General features: G+C 40.2%; 2 long non-coding RNA genes across 2 annotated transcripts; one reads left to right on the top strand and one right to left on the bottom strand.

Annotated features, from left to right (window-relative positions):
* The first annotated feature begins 999 nt into the window (after window positions 1-999).
* On the top strand, window positions 1,000-24,204 carry LOC120575634. Its single transcript, XR_005642018.1, has 3 exons — window positions 1,000-1,278; window positions 21,975-22,022; window positions 22,959-24,204. It is a non-coding gene; the product is annotated as an uncharacterized LOC120575634 (long non-coding RNA).
* On the bottom strand, window positions 16,326-18,328 carry LOC120575633. Its single transcript, XR_005642017.1, has 5 exons — window positions 18,045-18,328; window positions 16,961-17,023; window positions 16,801-16,833; window positions 16,586-16,687; window positions 16,326-16,466 (listed from the first exon to the last, which is right to left on the bottom strand). It is a non-coding gene; the product is annotated as an uncharacterized LOC120575633 (long non-coding RNA).
* Window positions 24,205-25,314: the final 1,110 nt, after the last annotated feature.

Genomic DNA, 25,314 nt, shown 5'->3' with positions numbered 1-25,314 from the left:
GTAATTAAGAATCTATGCAACAGAGGAGTTAAATTTTATGAAATAAATAGATATAGATATGGTCATTTTTCTAGTGCTATGTGTGATCTTAAATTGTGCTTCTATTGTAATCATTATTAGTTTGTCTCACATTTCTTACAATATCATCAAAGAAAGTGTATAAAGAAGCTTTATTCTGACCTCAAGGAGAATCAAAGTACACTTATTTTGGTATAAAAAATAAACATTCCATGTAATAAATTCATGAATGTTTTTTAAACATTTCACACACGACCAAGTTCTCCATATAGGAAAATGTGGCAATTGTCCGCAGGAAGGAGCCACATTGCCGGATCTCTAGTGAAGGCAGAGTTTTATCCTGTATCCTGTGTCTGTGTGTGTCAGTTAAACTTGTGTGTCGATATGAGACGCCAGGGACAAAGTGGCAGTTGGGAACGAGAATAGGCTACACAACACACCCACGTGGGGCTCAAAGACTCTTTGCTGACGCTCATAAACGTCACAAAAATTAGAAGAAAAGATCAAATGCTGGCAGAGGACAGGGTATTTGCAGATACAGACACCACAAACACGTCTAGTTGGTCATAACAACAAGTAATGATTAACAGGGATAATTTTTTTATTAGTCTATACATACAGTCCTACATGTTATAGGCTACCTTTAATCTCAAGTAGGCCTAAAGTAGGCTATACTTATGTTACTGAGTAAAAACAAAAGTAAAACAAATCCTGTGGTCTAGTAGTTTGTAAACAAGTAAAACAATGCAATATGATGAAGAATTTGGTTATGTCATTATGGGTCATGGTTCGCATTATGTAGGCTACCTCGGCATAGTAAAAAAAAGAAAAAAAGGTTTGCATATCAGATATTAATCAGCGATATAATGCCCCACCCGCCAGCACGTTAAGTGACCAAAATCAAACACACCCAACAGGTGCATGCTGGGGGTTAGCTAGCATGCTTAATGCTAAAATGCCCATAACAGGTTCTCCCATGGGTTCTTCACGCTGTAACTTCTCTCATTCACTGAGGAGCTTTTACCTGGGCACCAATACGCCATTGCAGCGTCTGGTCTGCCAAACCCAAAGAAGAAGAAGAACTTGTGCCTTCTGTGAGGTGTATGAGGCCTTTGTGGGGGACATAGAGGCTGAGTGGACAGGTAATAGTGGGACAGAGAGGATGGACTTGTTATATGCTTCTAGAATGCTTTCAAGTTGAACCTGGAGGAGGACTTCGCGGTGCTCGAGGCTCACAGAATGACGTCCAGGTCCAGACAGGTAAGTAACGTTAAAACAAGCTAACTGTGATGGTTCTTCAGTGAAGGACGTCAGCGTACGGGTTTGTGTGGGCTGCACGTTACGTAAATACTACGTAGCTCACTTTTTTTGCGTTAATATTGTGGCTGCAGCCGCGGTGTAGTTTTTGTTACCTTAATGCATAGTGTTTCTTTCACCCGCTGCGTGTCAACGTGTTATTTATTGACAGTCGTGTTTGTTTAATTGTATGAATTGTGTCCTCTTTTTTTTTTGATTAATTCTAGTGAAGATGCAGTACAATGAAGGAGTACAATAATCGGCAATCTGTTGTATACAGGCTGCAAATTGCAGTGGATAGAAAATTATTTTTTTTCTTTTGTTTTGACATACATGCTCTGTGGTCTCAGGCTATGCTGACATGCTGATGCACTTTATTTTGTAGTAGGCTGTAAATATGTCTCATATACCATTATCATCATACATTTTGTCTTTACCCTCCCTCAACCCCATTTAACCTTTTCACTTTTAAAAATGTAATGTTTACCCAGAGTACATTTTAACTATTTTTTACTTTTATTTAAGTAGGCCTACATTTTTACCACAGTATTTTTTACTTGTATTTGAGTCAAATTAAACCGTACTTTTACTTTTGTATAACATTCTAGTTCTCTTTCCAATCCATTTTATCACAGTGTGCTGGGGCTATGGAAAAACAAAATACTAAGAGCATTATTTGTCTGTGGTGTCTAAGAGCCACTGAAACTGTGCCAAATCTTTCAAATTCCTGGATTCCACCTCGAAGTTTTAGAAACGTCTAATGAATATATCCATTCCCAGTCTTAAAGAACAAATTAAAGTATCTCCATTGCTTTTCAAGCACACTCAAAGATACCTCCAATTCCCATTCTGGAGGATTGAATGGCAAATTCTGTGTTCATGTGCATTACAGGAGAATAAAAATCCTAAACTACCAAAAGACACAGAATGTATTAATGTTAAAATTAATTAACTTTTACCACGGTGATGCCTGAAATTTTAAAAGATTGGTCTTAGTATACTAGCATGAGTTGTGCATGCTGTAACGCTATGTAGTAGTGTACATTTGACTGGCATAACAAGATACAGACATGTTTTAGACATACTGTAGGTTCATTCAAACAGAAATGGCTAAAATAAGATTAAAATAAACAGTTAATCTGTGAATTAAGGACTCCATTTACCTAACACCTTTTAATAAGTACATACTAGTTTCAATAGTGTGTTTTGTCAGAGAGTTGGTGTTGTGAATAACGTACAGTATGTCCGGATGATGGAATGATGGCCAATGATGGCAGCATGCGTGGTGTTGTTGTAGGGATGAGGTTGAAGTGGATGGTTGGGCATAATAAGCAATGCCATTTTGACACGGGAGACCGCTGTCCACATCTTCTTTCCTACCAACAGTCAATGTTTGTTTCTTTTAAGCATGACTGCGATCTTATCTCTTGCCTTAACCATTTGAGTCATTTAGCAAGGCAGTAACAAACAACCTATTTTGTTGTTTTGTTTGGAGGACTTGTCCAACTTTGGTGTCCTCAAGTTGAAGTATGTTGTAGTATGACGATGATCATCTGAATTGCATGTGTCAAACTCAAGGCCCGCGGGCCAAATCCGGCCCGTTGCAGTTTTAGATCCGGCCCGTATATCAATTTGGGTTCACAATCAATTTTGGCCCGCTTAGTTGTGCGCCAAACCAAAAACACAGGAAAGTGTTTTTTTAAACTGTAAGAATTACCTGACATTCAAAGCAGAATATGCGACAAAAAATGTACCCTACATTTTGGAAAAAGCAACAAATTTACAGAAAAGTGACAAATGTTTGAGAAAGCCACAAAAAAGTTGGAACAAAAATGAGAAAAAAAACCTACCAAATTGTAAAAAACATGCATGCAGACATGCAGTAACAAAAGCACGTCAATAAACTCTACATGTCTGGCCCTTGGTGTGATTCTCTTTTTCTAGTGTGGTCCTTAGTGAAAATGAGTTTGACACCCCTGATCTAAATGGACGAGACACAAAACAAAGACTGCACCATTTCTCTCCAGCATTGTTTCATTTTTACTGAAAACAAAAATGTATGCAATCGCAATATTTTGAGTGATGCAATAATCACAAAAACTCTATATAGTCTGGTTTTAAGATTGAACATGATGCCATTTCTGTTTGGAAAAATCTAGTAAAAAGAGTGTTACCTAACAACATTCTGTGTGAGGGTAATTTAGGTAATGTGCATATTTTTCTCTACTGAATCTTTCCCAACTGAATCTTCATCACCATGACATTTTACATTATGCTGTTGTTGTGCATCTCACCACTAAAACAAAATAAAATAAATGGAAAAATCAAACCGTCAATCATCAACTGAATGTATGAAGCTGATCCTCAAGGCTGCTGCTCAGAACACTTGCATATTCTTATATTGGCATTTGCAAATGTTACCAAGTAATTTCACAGCCATTATTTGATTTGACAATTCTAGACACTGCATGTTTTATGGTGCAGGTGCAAAGGGAGGACAAGAGCAGCTAAAACATACCTGTCCTGAATCCAAAGGGCAAGTTTAATTGTTTAATTTTAAAAGGACATTAAATGTCCCCCCCAAAGCAAACACAGGTCCGTATAATCACAATCTCAGACAGAATTTCCTTTTATGCTGCACCAAATGCAAAAATGTCTTCAAACTATTTATCAGTCAATTTAGGTGTCTAAGCAAAATAGATCCCCAAACAAAAAAACTCCTCCCAAAGTTTATCCACCAGGAAACTGGAATTAATTTATCTCTCAGTATATTAACCGTGTTATGGGTGAAAATAGTGTAAATGCATTGAAATGCTTAGTGCTCCATTTTGTTTCTCTTTATTCCCTTCTGTTTATAAATTACCCAATGTGGAACAAACATACAAATACCATAATGGAAAATCTACCAATTATAATTCAGTTCTCCAGACACATGAATTCCTCTGGACACCTATGCTGATAATGACTTGTAGATTAACATCTGCGTTATCTCTGCCTTAAAGAAAGGAAAGTATGGCATTTTCTTGCATATTTGTTATTCTTTCAGACAATCATATCAGAGGAAAAAACTATTCATCCCATAAATGGTTGCACACTTTTACTTGGCTAAATGGGCACTGCTCCTGAAGGTGCCCCCCCAGTGAATCTAAGCAGAAGTGTATGATTAAGCGGGGAGCGCAAAAACCCAGACCCACTATACAGACCAGAACCCAAAAGACACATAAAGCTGAGATATGGCATATACAATAGGGGTGCATGATTCAGAAAATGTCATGATTCAATATCGATTTGCAGGCTCAATTTTCGATTCAAAAACGATTCTCGATTTAAAAAAAAAAAAAAAAATTCATGGGTGCCCGGATAGCTCAGTTGGTAGAGTGGACGCCCATATATAGAGGTTTACTCCTCGACGCAGTGGGCCCGGGTTCGACTCCAACCTGCGACCGCAAAAAAATGAATCGATTCAGTGTTTCCTCTAGGTTGTTTTGACCGTGGCGGGCCCCCACGGCAACATTTCTGCCCCCCACGGTATCAGAAATAGAGCTGAATTGTTAGAGTGCATGTCGGAGAATACACCAAGCGGGCACGCGCGTCACTCGGTAGAAAAAGGGAGAAAGGAAAAAGAGACGCTGTCCGGATGATAAGCCAGTTAGATAGTTATAACTTATGTTGTCAGTTCATTTAAGCCTGGTCTTGCAAATTTAAATTGAGTTAACTGGTGATTTTCATTGTTTGTGTTCTTCACCTGCTAGCTAAATTGCACGTGGCTGTTGATTCAATATAATAGCGATTGCTCAACTCCCTTGCTCACGTTTGTATTTGAGGTGCATTATTTACATGCTGAAGTAGTTACACTGCATTAAGATAATGTAATTAATAGTGGGTTTATTGTTATTTGCTACAGAATGCTTAGCCTATATGTCAAGATCAAAGTTGGCCTATATAGTAACTCAAAAATATGGGGACCCCAACTGCTAAAAAAAATCCTAAAGGAAACACTGCGATATTTGGAATTCTATGAATCGATTTTGAATCGGTAGAGCTTGAATCCCGATACGAATGTGAATCGATTTTTAATTTTAATTTTTAATTTTTATTTGCACACCCCTAATATACACAATGCTGAAAGTAAGAGATATGAAAGCTAAGTGTGGTAATAAGGACTGGAAGAGATGCAGTGTTTGAGGGACAAATCCGTCAGTCCAGTCAGTGTACAGCAGGCAACAGCAAAGCATTACCAGCAGAGCTAAGGGCTGGTCAGATTATAAAACACGGATCATTGTCTTTAATACGGTGGCCGGGAAGTGCAATGCAACATTACAAAGAATGAAACACTTTTACAAAGCTCAAGACAAATTTACATAGACAGTATATAAGGGAGTGCCTCCCCTGTTCCAAGATGGCGGCTCTATTGACGCATTCGATCCATAACTGCCGTAGTCAAGGCGACATGTATACAACACCTCATCACTTCCGGTATGTGGTACATTCCCTTTCCGTCATTTGTAAATTTGTTTCAGGACTGGTAAAAGTGTTTTGCATCTTGTTAATTTGTTTTCCAAAATGTAAATTTGTTTTCTAAAATGTAAATTTGTTTTCCAAAATGTAAATTTGTTTTCTAAAATGTAAATTTGTTTTCCAAAATGTTATTTTGTTTTCCAAAATGTAAATTTGTTTTCTAAAATGTAAATTTGTTTTCTAAAATGTAAATTTGTTTTCTAAAATGTAAATTTGTTTTCCAAAATGTAAATTTGTTTTCCAAAATGTAAATTTGTTTTCTAAAATGTAAATTTGTTTTCCAAAATGTAAATTTGTTTTCTAAAATGTAAATTTGTTTTCTAAAATGTAAATTTGTTTTCCAAAATGTAAATTTGTTTTCCAAAATGTAAATTTGTCTCAAGCTTTGTAAAAGTGTTTCATTCTTTGTAATGTTGCATTGCACTTCCCGGCCACCGTACTTTAATGAGTGTTATTGGTGTTTGTATATCAGCTGATGCTGATCAGCTGGAGGTGTGCGTGACTACAGTGCAGAGTTGCTGCGATGCTTCATTGGTAATCATCTCAGTGACTCTCTCACTGAGCAGATTTTATGTTTGTTTTATTAAATCTCTGCTGATTATATAAGCTTCCAACACCACCTGTCTTGCACAATACATGAAGGCTGTAATTCCTTAGCTGATCTGACTCAAACTGATTTTCGGCTTTGTCATTCATCTCTACTGTGTTTCTGCCTGTTTGATATTTTTGCTGCTGCTTATAATATTCAAGTTGTCTTTATCTGCTTCGTCTAGTACACAATTTTGTTGCTTTCTGTGACTGTAATTTGTCTTTCATTCACAGCATATTTGTGCACACACAATAGATTTTATAATAATTTATAAATAACAATTGGTCATAAATTGACCTGTTTTGATTACATATAACTAAATGAAAACAATGCAACTGTTTGTTTTCACAAATTAATCACAATTTGCCTTTTTCAGGATGAAAACTACAAATCATCTGTGTGACATATCATATGGTGTATATGTCATTCAGAGGAATTTGATTAGCTATCTTTTGTCTTCTTCTCTACCCATGACTCTGTCCTGCTTCTCTCCAAACCCAGTACTATAATGTTTCTTGCAAGGCTTCACTCTGCATGTGTTGCGTTTTGCGCTCTTTACAATGTATTTGTAATTATTACGGTTTCATACACCAGAAATGGAATCCATTGGCTTACTACTGTGAAGAAAGATACAATCCATGGCTCCTTCCTGGGCGGAAAAGCCACTACTCAAAAAGTTAATATGCTTAACATAGTGGTGGCTGTAGTTCAAAATAGAACATTTTATCTTTGCAGACATGGTAATGCAACCATCATAAACATGAATAGCCCTCCTAATGTTACGAATTTAAACTATTTTGAATCAAATCAATAGTAAAGAATATGGATATAAAAAAGTGGCTGTCTTAAATCTTTCAAACTACAGACCTGTTTCACTGCTCTCCCAGTTCTCAAAAATATTCGAAAAATCTTGTATCTTTAGAAGGCATTTGATACAGTAGACTACATTTTATTGATCATGAAATTACACAAATATGGAATTATGGGGACTGCACTTTCTTGGTTAAATAGCTACTTGCATAATCAACATCTACATCAATATGTTGAATTGCAAAACTTTAAATCAAAGTTAAAGAAAATCAACTGTGGGGTCCCCCAACACTGAAAGCCATTTAATTTGTTGATGACACTAATTTATTCTGTTCTGGGGAAAATTTGGAACAACTCTTGTATATAGTCGAAAATGAATTAAAAAGATGAAGAGCTGGTTTGATGCAAATAAACTAACACTGAACTTAAGTAAAACAAAATTTATAATTTTTGGCAATCATGCAACAAATTTACACAAAACTTATAAATGACATTGAAATAGAAAAAGTAAAAACTTCTGGGAGTAATAATCAATGAAAAATGATGTTGGAAGCCACATATACATTATATTAAGGCCAAAATATCCAAATCAATTGCAATACTGTATAAAACCAAATACCTATTAAATCAATGCTCACAGTTAGAAATTTCCACTCCATTACAGACAAAATACCAGCTGAGATCAGTTTTTTTTTAACCAGGGCAGCAGTTTTCAGATTACAATATGTGTTTACATAATTGCGAATGAGTTCTCCAATGTTTTCTCAGTTAGCCTTTTAAAATGATATCAGATTAGTAAACAGAATGTGCCTTGGATGAATGGTTGCTGATAATGGGCAATGTAGATATTACATTAAAGATCAGCCACTTCTTTCTACAACAGTTGAGAATAGGGATGGCGAAAACTAAAATTTTTCTTGACCGGTCACCGAGCCTCATTTACCGGTTGAAAACGGTTAACCGTTTAGTTTAAAATATGCTATGCTATTTGAAATAACAGCCATTTCGAGCCGCGCCTGAAATTTCTCAACTCTGTCGCATCTCTCACACACACACACACACACACACACACACACACACACACACACACACACACACACACACACACACAGCCCCGGCACCGCCCTTCCACTCACGTCACGTTTTTTAAATCCCCTACAGCGCGAAACAAGTCCCGCAAATGCGGCGCAGAGGAGCTTGTATGTAATCGGAGGACAAATGGCTCCTTAGTTTCGAAATAGTTTGGGTACAAGCCAGGTGATCGCGTTTAAAATAAAGTCGTTTGTCTAGCGTTAGAAGCTCATTAGAAACATTGCCGCGGCTCATTTGAGAAAATGACAGCTCCGAAGAGACGCCGCTTTAGTTTGAGTGTAGTGCTAACAATAATAAAGAAAGATGATGATCATCATCACCTTATCTGTTCCAATATCTACTAATTTAGAGATCACTTTTTTTTTTTTTTTTTAACAGACTATCAATAACTTTGACCGGTTAACGTTGAAACGGTCAACCACCGGTCAAACGGTCATCGGTTAACATCCCTAGTTGAGAACCCTTTGGCAATTATGTAAACTCATAATGTAATCTGAGAGAGAGAGAGAGAGAGAGAGAGAGAGAGAGTTTTGATTCAGGTCGCCACTTTATAATTCTATGAGCCAGTTTTTATTATTATTATATACAAACTGTAATTTGTATAGTTTTATTTCCTCTGCCTAGCAAATGGAAAATAGGCTTATTTTAATCCAGATTGGCACTTTAACATGTTATGTGCATTGATTTAATTGGTTGGCCTCTGTCTGTAGCAAGTAGCCTACATTTCAATAAAAATAGTATAAATCTACATGCCTTGATATTATTATTATTATTATTATTATTATTATTATTCATATAGCCTGCCTATTTTTTCTAGCGAAAACATTTATCTTCATTGTAACTTACGTTAGACTGGCTGCTGCTTGGTTTTATAAGGTAATTCGCAATATTTTCCTGTTTCGCCATGGCTTGAGCTTTGACTTTCCCGCTTGCTTGTCGCCGCTTGTAGTTTGTAAACCTATGGTAGTCTACTGCATTCAATCAGAGCGGACTGGCAGGTTAAATTGTTCGTCCTACACAATGAGTATGCCAGGCAGACACACAGCTGACAGGCTATGACTGACATCCAGAATTACATTGGCCAAAACTGTGTCCTGAAAGATACATCGATCAGCTTCCTGGACTCCTTGTGAAATAGTGTTTCTTCCTCCAACCTGAAATCATACAACCCTAGACAATGTGAGAACAAATGTTGTCTGCTCACCCGCAGTATTTTCGAGGATATTTTGAGACATAATGTGAGGTTCTAAATTACTTTAACTTTTGTCCCTTTTTCAATGAAAAATGTGTACAATTTTATCTGTAAAACAATTCCTTAATTGTTGCCCCATGTCTAACTGTGAGACAGCGTGAGTCAACCAGGCTATCAGTTGCCACCGGCTGTCAGTGCGACAGAATAATCACCATAATCCCACCACACCAGCCATGGCAGCCCCTGCCACGCTGCTCGGAGGGTGTTCATCTTTGAAGAGCTGGAGTCCAATCAGCAAAGGAGATAGGGGTTAGACATCAATTTACACCCTGTTGGGCTGCTCTCCAACCTATCTTGGATTGAGACTGTAAATGGAGAAAGAGATGCAGTGATGGTGGAGGCAGCTGCAGCAGTAGATTACATTATGAGAGAGAGGCTGATTGATACAGAAGGATGGTTCATTTGGATGACAATGGCAGTTATAAGAACAGTTTTCGAGAGCTGTGGGCACAAGTGTGTGTGGTGTGAATGAGTGTGTGGGTCTGTGTTATTCAGGATGTGATCATTTCACAGCATTGGGACTACTAACATTTTTGTGGTTTTTACAATGGCTGTCTTATTGCTCATTAAAGGGATACTTCACCGATTTAGCATTCAGCTTTGTATCAGTAGAAACCCGGTAGTATTTCTGAATGACCGTGCTTCCCTCCCTCATGTCCCCCTAACACGAGAGATCTCTGCATTGGGGGTCTGGAAAAAAATGTTACGATGACGTAAAATGACGATTTTTGCGTCATTGGAAGATTTTTTTTGGCCAGAAGCAAACAAGGGGGTAAGCGTCGCTTCAGAACTCGAACCTCCTATGGCACCATTTTGATGCTACAAAGAGATCACCTCCCGTTAGCATTCCCCTGACTAGCATACATTTTGGCGCCACTTTGACAGCGAATAACTTTACATCTGAAGCGTTTAAAGACTCTATTTGTCCATTGTTTGTTTCTAAAGAAACACGACAATGTATAAAAGGCTCCATTACCTTGTACCTCACGTTATTGGTCCGTAGCAGACGTTTTTATAAAAATATGCTAACGATTGTGTCATAACCACGTGACTTACTGTCGCACAGTAGAGGAATTAACGTATAGTACAGGAGAAGCTCACAGGCAGTGCCTATGTTATCTCCTTACATATACCTATGCTCTCCGTCTCTGTAAGATTGGGAATGATTGATATTTCTCTTGGCACAGCTACCAGAAGACTTACAACTTTCAGACACGTTGCTCACGTCACATTTACGTTGTCTCTCTCAGTTGGAGGCTGCGCAGTAAAGCAAGTGATCACCGGAAAAGTGCTTCTAATAGCCTTCACTGGTCTCCGTCCAGAGCAACGGGCTCTGTTGGTCCATTTTATATATGTCAATGGAGACAAAGGACTACAGCCGATAGTAGGAGCTACTTCCGCATGTTTTAGCTGCCGCTAGCCGGCTAGGGGACATCCTCATCGGCTAGGTGGAAAGCAAACGCTAGCCGGCCACCTGTCCCATCAATCCTGCTTGCAAGTGTCCGCTCATTAAACAACAAACTGGACTATATTCAACTTCAACGAAACTTCCAACGCGAGTTGGGCTGAACAACAGTGTACCGGCACCGGGACTATCCAGCTACCAGGCTGCTCTCGCCGGCCCGTGGAGGTGGGCTGTATTAACACGGACTGGTGCAGAAATGAAATCCAACTAGCTACTGCTAACTGCTGGCGGAGCTTGTGACTGTTAAATGCCGACCATTCGACATTCCACGCTAATTCACGGCTGTGTTTATACTCGCTATTTAGCTACACCAATGCTAGTATGCGTTAGCTGAACTTTACGGATCCTGCTTGTAAGTGTCCGCTCATTAGACAACAAACTGGACTATATCCAACTTCAACGAAACTCCCAACGCGAGTTCAGAGACTGCTGTGTTTTTGTTGTTGTGGAAAAATGCCTGAATAGTGTACCGGACTGTCCAGCTACCATGCCTGCTAGCCCTCCGAGCTAGAGATGCTCTGTCGCCGAGTAAAAGAGGTGGGCTGTGTTAACACCGAGTGGCGCAGAAATGTGGTGATTTGTATCCATTTAACTGCTAACTGCTGGTGGATTTTGTGACTGTTAAATGCCGACCATTCTACATTCCATGCTAATTCACGGCTGTGTTTATTCTCTGTGTTTACAGCACACCAAGCGCTAATGCTAGTATGCGTTAGCTGAACTTCACAGAGCATATAATGCGTGTGCACTAAATGTAGCTTGTTTCGTATTTCGTTTTTATATAATGTCTTTTATATATTTTAAATGTGTAACCACTTCAGTCACGATGAAACGTTGTTTCGTGTATATGGTTGAAATGACAATAAAACACACTTGAGTTGAGTTGAATGCCTCTGTCAAGCGGTAGGCGTGGCTTGGGAGTGGACTCCTAAAGCAGCGAATCAGGTGCATTCTGGGATTTGGTGTCTTTCATCCATATAAGCCAAAAACACATTTTCTGGCTTTTCTCGGCCTAGAAGGCACCAATTTCAATTTTCTTTTCACATTTCTACTACATAAGTGCCCAATTTAAAGATATATTCAGCTTTCCAGCGGTGAAATATTCCTTAAACGTCACCTACTAGATCCTTTTTAAGTTAGGACTTCAGTAAGAGCAGGGCAAAAGCCCCCCCTGGCATTTCCTGTGTTATTTAACACAAAGCAATATATTGACAAATGTGCACTGCATTTTATTAGGTGCCTATAATGTTGGTAGCAAGCAGGTAGCCATTTTGACAAGCTGGTGATGTTATCCAACCGTTCCAGCAGCTGTTGGCAGGAAAATATTAAACCCCACCTGGAGTTTGTCTGGTGTGTTTTGTCTAAAACACAGTCTAAATCATCTTTGACTGTTAACAATTAGCCTGAGATGGAAAGTCCTCACAGATGGTTGCTCTGCTAGAGCAGAGACAAACAGATGAAGCAAACAAGGGCTCAATTTAACTTAAATTCCTTCCAGTCTTTAACTTTAGAAAACTAATCTGTGTGCCTGCCAGTTCGTTTGATCCATTGGCCCGCTTCTTTCTCTGCTGGCTCCTTAAGTGCCACCTCTAAGTGATTTATTTGCTACTAATTTGTTGGCAAGTGGAGGCGGTGACTCCTGTTGCCTTCTGGTTCGCCCTAATATCCGGTAAAAGTGAAGGAGGGAGATAACTGACAGGAAGTGCTGCATTAAAGGCGATCAGGTGGCGACCAACTGTGGAAGTTCATTTTCCAATTGCACCACCTGTGATAGTTGTTGGTATAGTCACCATGGACTGGCCTGGTCCTACCAGACTCTTGTACATTTCATTTGTACAGAGAGTCTGGCCACTCTCCATTGACAAGTGTTAACTTCCTTTAAGGCGGGTACTCTGTCGAAGTTTAAAACTATTGGATCTGCCCAGAGCCACTCTGGATCTGCCATAACCAATCGCTAACGTTTGGTCGTGATGGAGGCTTAGCGTCGCTAGCGTTCGCCTTAGCTAACTCTTTCACCACTAATGGAGTGAGTCGGAAAATCTAACTTTTCCTGAACCCCGTGGGGAGGAGGGCCACAACATCATGGCCACCAACAAAACTCAGCAAAGATTATTCTTGCTCGGGCTTTAACTTCTGGATATTCGGCAGCGTTGCCACAATGGACCGAATGGATTTGCTCGCATCTTTCTCCGCTGCCATTACGGAACTACAACTCAAATAAGCGCACACTGATTGGACAGCCAAATATTTGGCCAGAGAAATCCCGCGAATATACCGCAAACCCAGATGGTGTACTGAAGGAAAATGAACATTGAGTGGAAGTACGTAGGAGGGCGGAGCCAGGCTAACCATGGACAGTAGTCTCTGAGAACAGTTATGTTGTCTCTTGTTTGCCTTGGATGATTGTGGGAGGCACTCAATATTGACCTTTCATTTCTCAAAATACACTCTGAACGGATGCCAGATGTCTCTTTCCCTCTCTCAGCAAATACTCTGGTGTGAATAGTCCCCTTCATTTTTTTTTCTCCTGTCAATTGGCCCAATTGAATTGAAAGTGAAGCGAATTTTCAAGCTGTTCTAAGTTTCCAACTTTATAGCCTGCAGACTGCTTTAGAGGACATCCTGGATAGAATAAAGTGAATTCTAAAGCAGAAGTGACAGTGACTTGTTTACACTGAAGAACCACTAGTTATCCCTGCGACTGCTGACTTCATTATCTGTCTAACAAGGGAGGAAATGGAGTGTGTGTGTGTGTGTGTGTGTGTGTGTGTGTGTGTGTGTGTGTGTGTGTGTGTGTGTGTGTGTGTGTGTGTGTGTGTGTGTGTGTGTGTGTGTGTGTGTGTGTGTGTGTGTGTGTGTGTGTGTGTGTGTGTGTGTGTGTGTGTGTGTGTGTGTCCTTCAGGTATTGCTAAAGGCAGAGTTGATAACTATTTCCAATATACACTTTTTTATATACTGTATCATTTGAAATGGTCTTTATACCCAGACAGAAATAAATAACTTATGGGATGACCATGAGGTTGCAGCCTTTTAAGCGGTTGTTGCAGTAATTTTAAGCCGACAGAGAATGGCCCTCAGTTGGATACAGAGGATCGCGAGGTTGCGGTTGTTACGTTTAGCCGATAAAAGGTGACTGTCAGCCGGGTACAATGGTCCGGGCTTTTATGATGGTCAACATAGCCAGCATCTAGCCTGTGTACAGCTCTGTAACAGCTGTGTCTCAAAGACCGGGCAACAGCAGCCGGGATGTTGAGAATCCACGCGTGAGAGGTGATGGATAGTTCCAGTCACTTCGTCATGTATTCACTTCGTTGAAACAAGAGAAGAAAGCCTCACTGATGTAAAGAACAGGACAGAGATACATAAATGCTCTCTGCCTGCCATATGCCAACGCTCTGGTAAGTCCACTCACCCCGTCTCTGCCCGGGCATGCCCCAGCTGGCTGCACATTTGTTGACAAACTCCGATGCACACGCGATGGTGAAATACCGATTTATCCCTTGAATGTGAATAAACGACAGTTGCACTCACCGCCAGCAAATTCTCTTTCCGTTGTGATTGGTGGTATCTTGAAAACTCGCCATTACCTTGTTTCCTACAGACTGTGTTGATGCGATATAGATAGATAGATAGATAGATAGATAGATAGATAGATAGATAGATTATTGGTAGTCCCGAACTGCATACTACAAAAATCTAACCGCAGTCTTGCTACCACGAGCTAATTTTAGCTAACGTTAGCTAGCATGTCAAACGGGGCTAGTCAGTCTTTAAACGGCTCTGGAGCTAGTAAATCAGCACGTAGGAGAATGTAAAGTTGCACGTCAATGTTAAAATAGCAAGGTGACCAGTAAAACTACAGCAGACGACTACCCTTGGCTAATTAAAAAAATAGCTTACTTTAAGATGCTTCTTCAGGTTGGAGGTGGAGTAATTTGGACGCTGAAAGGAGGTTGGTTGCTGGCAAGCAGAGGTTCCCAGCTAACAATTTTTGGTTCCCAGAACGTTCTGGGAACGTTCGTTTTTGGTTGCGCGAACGTTCCCTGAAGGTTAGGTTTGGTTGTGTTTTGGTTGTGTTTTCGTTATTATGGAAAGTTGGTTGAACGTTCTGGGAACGTTCGTTTTTGGTTACATCGAACGTTCTCCGAACGTTGTAACCTTTATGGAACGTTCCCCTAACGTTCCCCTAACGTTGCAACCTTCAGGGAACGTTCCCCTAACGTTTCCTGAAGGTTGCAACCTTTAGAGAACCTTCCCCTAACGTTGTAACCTTTATGGAACGTTCCCCTAACGTTCCCCTAACGTTGCAACCTTCAGGGAACGTTCCCCTAACGTTCCCTGAAGGTTGCAACCTTTAGAGAACCTTCCCCTAACGTTGTAACCTTCAGGGAACGTTCCCCTATCGTTCTTTTTTACATTCCCCTAACCTTTAACAAACTTTAATAACAATGATACTAATATTATTATTACTTTAAACCGTCTGCATGAGCAGGAATGAATTATTATATATTAGCAGGAATGAATGAACAGGCAAACTTGATTGGATTTAAAACTTTAATTAACAATACACAAAGAATAATAAAAAAATACAAAATAGATAAGGATGTAGAGTGCAAAGTAATAGTGCAAATGTATTGTGCAAAATGCATATTGGAATGATAAAGTATGTAATGTGTAGGTGAATGGCCAAAGTGGGGATGAGCCCACTTATCAGCCGTTCAGGAGAGTGATGGCAGAGGGAAAGAAGCTGTTCTTGTGTCTGGTTGTTTTTGTGTGCAGGGATCTTTAGCGCCTGGCAGAGGGGAGGAGGCAGGAGGATGGCAGCAGTGTAGAAGATGGCCAACAGCTCTTGCTTCAAAAAAAAAAAAAAAAAAAAAATAGAGCTCCATGGTTTTGAAGGCTCAGTCCTTCTCAGCTGACCTAAAAAGAAAGAAACAAAAGTTTGATATGTCATACTAAGAATAAACACATTAACAAAAGCAAGACAAATTGCCTGACTAACAACCCTGTTTTTATTCTGATCACAAATATTGATAGTTTTTGATTATTATGATTATTATTAACATCACAGAAGAATTTCAATTTACCGTCTGTGTGGGGCAAACTTCCAATCAAGTCCTCCGCGTCTGCTGCAGTCAGCGCGGGGAAGTTTTTCTGGGAGACCGCTAGAGTAGAAGTCAAAATGAAGCAACGTTACAAGTCAAATTAAAACCTCTTATTAGCCAAGCTAAGCATAATACTGATGTGAACAATAAAATAACACCTGCCTGTTATAACCCTGCAGATAGTCAGGTCCTGGAAGGCCTTCTTTCCCTTTCTGCCCCGCAGGATATACTCTTTTAGAACATCATTGGTTGCGACTCGCCGTAGCATGCGACGCATGGCAGTACCTCCGGTCGAACCTCCGGGCTTGTCAGGAAAAGTTGCTGTAAAACGTATAGAAACACAAATTATACACGTGGAACAAAGTGGAGAGCTTGTACAATCTCATTTTGTAAGAGAAGTCAGTTCTGTTATAATTTAAGTTATGCAAAAGCCACTGTACCTTCAACTGGGTCCCAAGATGAAGTGGCAGGCCGAGCTTGCGTTAGAATACACCCATCCAGCTCTGGGCGACCGGCTGGTTTCCTGTGTGGCGTTGACACATCTAAAAAGAAAGTAGATATGAATATTGGTCAGTTCATTTATGGTAGGTTTCTTGCAAATGCCATTGCATAACTACAATGTTACATTAGACAATTGCAAAAAAAAAACAATTACATGCAGGTGGTGGTGGCAGTGATGTCTACTGACCTGAAAAAAGGCAGGAAGAGACAAACACATCAGAACAGTCACATGATAAGCAGCAGGCTGAGGGTCAGTAGTTCCATGGTAGGAATAGGACTCTGGTTTCTAAATGCATGTATAAATGTTAACTTACAGACAGGGCTTCTAGACACACGCTCCGTCCTGGAATGCTTTCTTGCTTGTGGACTGGAGTCATCTGAAATAAAAGACCATACAATTTGTACTGATTGCAAAAATAATATGTGAATGTATACAGTGTAAACAAACATTACAACATAAACATTGTATGTGACGGTATTTCTCAGGACTTTTGCATTGTAGCCCAGAGACTTTCTAATGGGGAGACACAGCATCCATAGAAATGCATGGGGTTAGTTTGTAAAGCCAGTATGGCAGCTGTGTAGCCTACACATATTCCCTCTATTCCTGTATGCTTCCCTATTCACTTAAATAGGAAAATAGCTTGCCGATAACTGCCCAAAGTACGTTGCAAGGTGGCCGCCGAGTGACTTGCCTCAAATGACTGATTGTATTGGCTATCAAGTATGTACTGTACACTAAAACTAATTGAAAGAACTGGTATGTCTTATTTGTAACAACAACAACAATGCAAGCAGGTTAACACGATGACACAAAACATGCAATGCGGCAAAGCATACATGTCGTGCACAGCAGCAAACAAAGCGCAATATATATGCAATCCATTTAAAGCGTAACTCGCCACAATGCAACCTAGGATCTTTTTGTGAATGTACCAGAGTCAAACTTCGTTTAAAAGCATAATTAGGACGGAAACGCCACTTTTAAGATTGATCGTATTGTCGTTTTCTGGTCAAACGGCCTTTTGAATGGGAGAACTAGAGGCTACTTTTATCGCATCAAAATCACTATATGTAAAACACTAAGAAGGCTCGACACAACATGAAACTTTGCACGAAGTCTCACCAGGGGATTTACACATGAACTCGAGCATTGAGAACATTGTTTGTGCACAAAGAGTTTACCAAAAATAAAAATTTTTGAACAAGTCGCTGCTTGACTGGCAAGATGGCGACGTGGGGAAAAACAAATGCTGAAGTGAGTTGTTGAACCTTTTTTGGTCAACCTGATTAAAACCGGAATATAACAAAGCACTACGAGGGAAAGGGCTTACGGTTAGACCCCAAACCGTTGCACTACAACCATAACATCATGAAACTGTAACGTATTTCACTTACTTTTTCGTGAGATCGTTTGGCGAAGCAAATAAAATCTTCTTTCTTTGTCAGTTGGTGTAGCGTATCAAACGCAAACGGAAGTCCGGAGGACAGGACTTGAATCGGTCACCTGAGAGCAGAGGCACGGTCTTCCCCTACTGGCGGGGGGGTGTAACGGTTGGATTTAAACACTGATTGAGCCACTTGTTAGAAGTGAAATGGAAGAAGTGAATTGTCTTAGTTGTGAAAATCGATAGATTCTTGTTTTAAGTATTTTCACCTAATACAGTTAAAACAACGAAATCAAGCACAAAAGTACAGTTTTTAGAAAAATTGATTTCAGCCTAAAAGTAAATATATTATCTTGCTATGTTGTTTATCTTACTTAGATTTTATAAGACCAATAATTTTTGAGTGAATCTAAATCAAGTGACTGCAAACCTTTTATATGCTACTTCAAAAACTTAAATGGAGCTGGTTTAAATAAACATTTCAAAACCGCACTCAGAACAACCAAAAACAACCAAAAACAACCAAACGGGAACGTTGTGTGGAGGTAACAGTGCAACCACAGGAGAACGTTCCCGTTGGTTGGTTCCCCTAACGTTTAGGGAACGTTATAACCATGAGGGAACGTTCCCTAAACGTTAGTTTTTGGTTTGGTTCGAACTAACCTTTAGAGAACCAAAAACTAACGTTCCCCAACGTTCCCTAAACGTTCTGTGTTAGTGGGGTTGCACTGCACAGTTATATTTCATTCTCCCTGTTCGTTCTTTAATGTGAAATGCTGTTTGAATTTCCAAGATAGAAACTTATTCCTGCCCTGGCTCTGTCGTGCCGGTTCCGACTCCATTGTGACTGATCACGCAATAGCTATTTTTTTCGATTTCATATCGGGGCTTCTGGAAAATGCATAGAGTTGCCTTAATCTATTCAGAGTGAATAAACTCGTGAAACAGAAGTATCGTCATGTAATCCATTGATTTCAACAATGTAACTGTATTCTAAATACCAACGACACAACAATTGTTTACGACTTAGTTAAGGCGGCAGGCGTGTGTTGTTAAGGCGCACGCCTTAACTGCAAAGTGCTGCGGGAAACCCTGGTTTCAGGTGTGTGTGGGTTTCAGCAAGTGTAAAGACTTGGATAAACTAGTTCTTTAGAGTGCATGAACTGACTGTTTATGTTCTATAAAGCCACACCGGGATAACCACATGTCTACTATGTCAACGTCCTCAAGACCTCTAAGATCCACAGGCTGCCTTTACCTATCTACGGCGCCCGTAGATAGGTAATTCACTTATGCTACTTTATTTTATTGTTTTTCCACTATATACATTTGGTCCGCTGCTGAAGGAGCAATTGCCGCCACTCCTTCAGTATTATAAAAAATGTCATGACTCTATAGCGTTGTCTGCTCCACTGAACTCAAGCAAACAGTCAGCTGCTCTCACAGGACGTCATCACTCGCGAAGTCATAAAAACCAAATAAACAACAGCGGGAGTACAGCAATTTCTCCTAAGGCAGAGTGACAAACAGCGGTGAAAGCCTCGGTGGCTGATTTACCATGAAAACCGTGTGAAATATATGACAGCTACAGTTGCTTAGAAAGACCCCAGATGAGACGAAGAAGCTGACGTTAGCTAACCCTGCGGTCCCTCTGCCTTTGACAGCATTTAGTTTTATTGTTAAACTGTATGTAAAATGAGCGTTGATGTTAAATAAAATACCTGTTTCACATAACGTTATTCTAAGGTACAGTCTATGTGCTGGATTTTTCCTTAGCAGAGGTTAGCTAGCAAATAAGCCCACTGACGGTGACGTTATTGTTCATATTTTGGCACAATGTTTAGTAATGACAGTAATAGTGGTCATACTGAGGGAAAATGTGATGCGAGATGCACGTCATATTATGTATCTGGAATTGTTCATTAGCTGTGTAACAGTTATGTGTGATAGCTGTAAAGCTGAACTGACTCACAGTAGTAAAACAGATTTTATTCTGATTCAAAGACTCTTTCTGTGAGAGAAAGGACACTAACATTATATCCTGAAATGTAATTGTAAGATATACTGTATGATCCTTTTTAGAAGCCCCCCCCCGATTATAATTTTTTTTCCATAATCGAGCAGCCCTAGCATACTGTAAAATTGCCTTATATTGACCATATCTAGGACTATCTTTTGCCAACTGAAGGGGCAGATCTGAGGACAACCAGAGGGGAAACATCCCAGGTATACATTCACAATCCTGCAAGCTATGGGGGGGGGGGTCCCTTTTTAGGTAGGAGAGCAATCTGTATGCCTGGGGAGGAGTGTAGTGAGCAGAGAGTATGGTCCAACTCACTGGTTGCATGTGTTTCTCAAAGTGAAGATTTTCTGTTAACAGTTCAGTTGACAACTTTGTGGTTGGCAGAACTGACATAGCTAGTCTTTTGTGGGTGCTTCTGACAGGGATGTGGTCTCTATGCCAAAGTTATTGCCAATGGACCTGGATAACTGTATGAATTAATTTGTAGCAAGGCTGGCTATCAGGGAATTGGGCTCAGGTGTGTCTCATTCCATGTGCTGATTGGATAGAACCTTCACCTCAATCACACCAATTGGCCTAGGAGCAGCTTGCGGCACTGGACTCGGTGCAGCTCTATCTGGGCCAGCTTGGGGCAATTTCCACAGTTCAGTATGATGTTGTTCCCTTGGGGGCACATAATACCATTTAACAATGTCGAGCAAACCGGTGTGGCTTAAGTCCTGTATTAGATAAACAAGCTGTGCTTTGTAGTGCACATGAATCTTTGCATTCAACAGCGAAATCAAGCTGTGGTTCTGTACCTTTTTCTCTAAAAATAGAACTTTTTGTCAGTGGTGATAAAAAGAGTATTGTCCATTAGGGGGCTTGAACACGACGCTTCTTCGCCCTGATTAGCATTTTACAACCAATTCATGTTCTTCAGATACCTACAAATGCAGGAATAGGTTCAACATGTGACAGGCTTATGTGTTGTATTTAAAAGGGCTGGCTGGAAGGTCATCAGAGTGCAGTTTCCTACAATGGTGAAAAGAAGAGGAATTACTGGAGATTTGAAGGGATTTATTTTCGGTGTGGGTGTTGTACATGTTTGTTGGAGGTGTATATACATGTGCATATTTGGCAAATTTCCCGATTTCAAGTGATGTAATCAGTATATTTCATCAGTGGTGAGGGCCCTTATGTCTGTGGTTATCACTGTTATGGGCCCTGAGCAACAGTGCGAGACCAATATATAGTGCAACCCCTGTGTCCTGTTTCTCAGAGGGAAGACCGAAATCTCTGAAGAAACGTCTGTCTTCACTTTATAGCTGGATGTTGAATTTATGTCTCAGTGGGTTGTATCTTTTCCAGTTTAATGATGTAAGACTGGAGGATCCACGTCGGAATCTTTTGTCCTGTATGGATGTTTGGATGTTTATGGATGTTTATATTTGCTCCAATCAGACGCAGATTGATTTGCCTTTAAGCTCCATATGATGAATAAAGATTGGTAATGTTCACAGTGGTACAATGATCAATTGTGCACTACAGCACAAATGACTGGCAGGTCTGGATGGTGAGAGAAAGCTAGAAAATGCCATTTATAGCATTAATAAATGTGCTGTGAATAAAATGTATTTTTCAGAGCTATGATACTAACAATGTTCAATTAATTCCATTCTTAAACACTTTCCTTAGTTGGGACCAAATCAGATTGTACATGTAGCTTAATAAACGAAACAGTCCTTGTTGATTTCAATGCATTTACCAGTTTCTCTGCATTCTGTGCTCTATATCCTTTCATTTCCAACCTTTCAGCAATGAACATATTAGCCAGTTTCTGCAGAGATGCAGGGAACTCTAATTTGTCAGTACGCCTTGGTTGAACAGATTCATATTTCCTGTCTGTTTCTTTTTTATGCACGCCTCCCCATGAAGTGAGTGACAGCGTGGAGGATCGGGACATCACTGTAGCCAGGAACACAGGTGATTAACGAGTGTTTGTGGAATCGTGCTGAGAATATCGTTAGTTCATGTGTGTGACTATTTGCTGTGAAAGTGTGTCTATACCCGTGATATGTGCACATGCCTAAGTGCCTATGCATTTATATTACAGTCAATAGCTTTGTTTTCAACACATCCATAATTCTGTATAAATGACAGCTGTTTGTAGTGTGAGTAGATGGTCTAGTACTTAGATAGAAGAGATAAAGGCAAGGGCAACTACTTGCTCTTGAAAGGTACTCAATCAGTATGCTGTATCTTAATTAAACCCTGCATGGAATCATTGAGTGTATTAATTATGGGTAGGCTATATTTTTATGAGATAATGAAGAATGGCACCTAATTAAAAAAGAAAATGTGATCAAAGCTTTCGCAGTTTTTTATTGCGACAGAATTGCTATGTTCACATTTAAAGAGACTGAGAAGCAAAAATGAGTGATCTCTCATACAAACGATTATTGCCATTTTCAATATTCAGAAACAGTATCTCTATATTTTAACAAACATTATTTGAACTTTACCCACACTGAAGTTTACTCTAACTCATTTAGACCCCTTCCTGCAATTAGTTGGAGTTACCAGTGTAATAACAAGGACATCATCCCTCACTGGCTTCCCACTCACACCCACTGCCAGTTTTGATGGTTACAATGTCTGGCCAGTAGTCGCACTTTGCCAGACCCTCCTCCACACGCTGCGGAGCTGCGGAGGAGGGTCTGGCTAATCCACATAGCATTCCAGGATGGGAGAAAAACATGCTCTGGTTTATTGGCATTTCTTTAAATCAATCACAATCGTCATGGGCGGCGCTAAGCTCCGCATGGTGCCGATGCAAAATTGCCTTTGAAAGGAACATTCAAAAGTTGTTTTAGTGGTGCGACAGAAAAGTCTGATTGGCTGTCTCAATTTACCCTGCAGAGCTCTGAGGAGCAGTTAACCAAAGTACTCATAAATCCACCGGAGTTTAAAATTCCAACACAGAAAAAGCGGAAGGGAACGGACCTCGGCGAAAAGACCTGCATCCGGCGGAATTTCCTGCGGCACCGGAGCAATCCCGGAAGTGGAACGTCGAGGATATAGACTACCTGAACAATGCTGATCAAAATGGTCAAAAATTCAAGGTCACGTCTGGTCTTTAACCAGCCTAAGACCGCTCATGTCACTCCACTTTTCATTATACTCCACTGGTTCCTTGTCGCTGCTCGCATTAAAGGCCCTACACACCCATGGTCCAACTTCACAGGTGTTTTCACTTTTTTGCCTGATTAGACCGCACCTGAGGACCATAGGCGTGTACAGGCTGTGCTTTATTAACATCTGCCTGAACATTTGACCCGTTTTGTTGCAACTATTAGGGTGGAAGAGGTCAAACCTTTGTCATTGTTATTGGTAATTCCAAACCTCCACCCAACCTGAACCTGAGCACGTGTCTAATTAGCCAGAATACGTGAAAACTCCTGTTAGGGTGTGCTGGGCCATTGAGTTTAGATCCTCCTAGAGAGTGGCCACTAGCACGGCACCCTCCTACTGTACCTGAACTCCCTTATTCAGGTTCATGAGAGTTCTCGTTCACTACAATATGCAAATGATTGACTATTAGTCCTATTGTCACTGACACTGGAAATCTGAATCCAAACTTCTCCTCCATGTGGTCCCTTGAGTTACCTAACTGAAGTCGGTCAGAAGAATCCATCTATGTCTTCAAGAATAGCTTGAAGACGTAACTCTCCTAGAAGTGCCTACTCGCTTAATAGGCTCTTTGCTTTCTGTTTGAGAGAGGGATGGATGGAGAAGGATGGGGATAAAGAGAGAAACACTTGAAAGTAACTTCATGCTTCTGTAGTTACTGTTATCTGCAGCTGTTACGTTATCAGTTTGTGTACGCCTACTTATTCAGAGAGCACAAGAATGAAACAAGTAGTCTATTGGAGACCCAGAGTCAAGTGTGCCTGAATAATTTACTACAATGTAACAAGGGTTAAACTATACCTAAAAGGCAGTTGATTGTTCACAATCTTTAATGATATTTGGAGTGTACATAACGATAAAGAATGACCTTTTTCCCCCAAACTTCTCGATGTATACTCTATAGTCCTCTGAGAACATTTATAGTTTCACACTGACTGTCCATGGATTCTTGCCATGGTGAAACTGCTAGAAAAGAAAAATGTGTAATATAAATCCAATACTGCTTCAAGACTAGAGTCCACTGCGTGCTGCTTACGCTGGTAAAAATAAGTATTCTTATAAGTTTAGGTAGAAACTTCAGGGCACCTTGGTTTTTCAAATCAATTCCTCAACTTTCTATATAAAAGAATGTGTATTACAGTATAAAGCAGCTCTGCACTCTGGAGTCTAATAGCTGGATCTCTGGTCAGCGGACTCCTCTCTTATTTTGTGAAGTTTCCCGAAGATAAAGCCACAATCGATCCACTATCCATCCTGCCACTCTCCCCCATCCCTCCCCGTCTTTTGACCTACACTTCTCAAGTACGCTGGAGACTACACTCAACTGCTGCCCTTCTTTGTCTCACTGTCACTCCCAGCTTTCCTCCATCTCTCTCTTTTCTCCCCCTCACTCTCAGCTTCCCTCCATCTCTCGGTCTTTTCTCCCCACAAACTCTTTAATGCATCATTTATTTGTTCCATTACCCTCCAGACAGCAAAGCAAAGCTGTTGGTTATTGTAAGAACAGGCTCCAGAAATCAGCTTAGAGCAGAACACCATGTTCTCTAATGCTTGCAAATTCACATCAAGCACAGCAGATTACACGATTAGCTGTAAGATTGACTCAATAACGGGTAATGTTCTGATTGCAGAAGTTGCTGGATGAATAACGTTACCTGCTGAAGTTGTGCTCTGAGCTGGGTAGAATGCAAAGCATTAAGCGATGTCAAATAAATAGATTGCTGCACATGCTCTGACTGATTGTCGCTTGCAGGACCCTTTCTGAGTGACTGACAGCTGAGCTCAAATTCGTCTTGGACTTTGCATTGACAGGTGTTCCTGTAAACATGAATGTATGTACATTTAGACATCTACATTCGTAAGCATGTGTTAGTGTCGTGTTGCTTATCTGGGAGTTTGCAAGACTGCCTTCACATATTAGTGTGGGCCATGAGATTGAGGGAGGAAACAAAAGGAAACTAAACATGAGTTCTTGCCAAGACTATAGGCACTCTTTAGGGAAAATATATTAATTCAAGTAGTTACCGCAACTGGCAGCATTTTCGGTCTCCGGTCAATACAGCGTATCTCTTGGTTTCCAGTGTAC

Source organism: Perca fluviatilis, chromosome 16 (genome assembly GCF_010015445.1).
Source record: "Perca fluviatilis chromosome 16, GENO_Pfluv_1.0, whole genome shotgun sequence".
Classification (NCBI taxonomy): Eukaryota; Metazoa; Chordata; class Actinopteri; order Perciformes; family Percidae; genus Perca; species Perca fluviatilis.
Note: the sequence above shows the minus strand (reverse complement) of the source record. Positions and strands in the feature narration are given on the sequence as shown.